The sequence below is a fragment of the Galeopterus variegatus genome, unplaced genomic scaffold (genome assembly GCF_000696425.1).
Source record: "Galeopterus variegatus unplaced genomic scaffold, G_variegatus-3.0.2 Scaffold5682, whole genome shotgun sequence".
Classification (NCBI taxonomy): Eukaryota; Metazoa; Chordata; class Mammalia; order Dermoptera; family Cynocephalidae; genus Galeopterus; species Galeopterus variegatus.
In genome coordinates this window covers 97,537-98,737 of record NW_007731793.1, presented here as the reverse complement: position 1 = coordinate 98,737, position 1,201 = coordinate 97,537, and the positions used below count along the sequence as shown (strand labels likewise).

Below are 1,201 nucleotides of genomic sequence, written 5' to 3'. Positions count from 1 at the left end.
ACATTAACAAGTAAAAATTAGATTTGCATAAAATGCTTCATTGCTGTATAACATGAGGTTCTACTGTACTAAATGATAACCATCTGACACAACAAATTAATGATAGCAGTAGGAATAATACCTATATCTATTTGGTCACTGTTATAGGCCAGGCACTATGGTACGTATATGAGGGGACTTCAAAATGTTTGTGGAAAAATGGAAATAAAAGATAAAAATAAAAAACGTAAATTTCATTTCTCAACATAAGTTTTATCAAGTTCAAGACACTTTTGTGATTTCCTATGCTGTCACGGAGATGCACAAGATGGGACTTAATGAGTTCCTAGGCCACCACAGGTGAGAAGAAGCTGGAGCCACTGTTGCAGGATGAAGACCAGCAGGCAGATCTGACCCACAGCTGCTGCCTACTCATCAGTGGCACCATTTTCCTGAACTATACATCCAATCTCATCAGTTCAATCATCCGTGAGACCATTCACTACCTCACATAGCACAACATGGTAGATGTATTGGTGACAGTGGCCAGAGGTGTGGAGGAGAATCTCATCAATTGCCTGGCACCCACATACCTGGGAGAGTTCAGGCTCAGAGGGAAGGAGCTCTGGGAGAACCAGATCAACAATAACCTGCTAGTGTCCAGTGATGCTGCAAGTTTGAGGACTGGCAGATGCCCATTCTGGACCAGATGGTGCTGGAGCAGAATACAGAGGGCAAGAAGTGAACACTTTCCAAGATGATTATTTGGCTTGGCAAGGAGATCAACAACCCAGGGTCAGTGTATTACTGGGGCCAGAAGAATCACAGTACAGTGTCAAGCCTGGCTCTTGTGGATGGCTTATTGGGTGACGTGATCTCCTTCCATTTCTACAAGAAGCCAGGCCTGGTACTGGGCATAGTCAAGGACCTGAGCATTATCAACACACAGGCCATCTTCACCAAATGCTCTAGAACGATCATCCTGGGTGGAGGCCTGGTCAAGCACCACATTGCCAATGCCAACCCTATGCAGAATGGGGCCAACTGTACAGTCTCATCAACATGGCCCAGGAGTTTGACAGCTCTGACTCAGGCACCCAGCCAAATGAGGCTGTCTCTTGGGACAAGATCAGGGGGACACACAGCCTGTCAGGGTCTATGCCAACACCTCCCTGGTCTTCCACCTGCTCCTGGCAGAAAACTTTGCCCAGAAGGTAGATGC

At 46.2% G+C, this 1,201-nt stretch overlaps 1 pseudogene; it reads left to right on the top strand.

The window, feature by feature from the left end:
- The first annotated feature begins 329 nt into the window (after window positions 1–329).
- The window catches only part of LOC103605249, a 1,951-nt pseudogene continuing 1,079 nt past the window's right edge, over window positions 330–1,201 (top strand).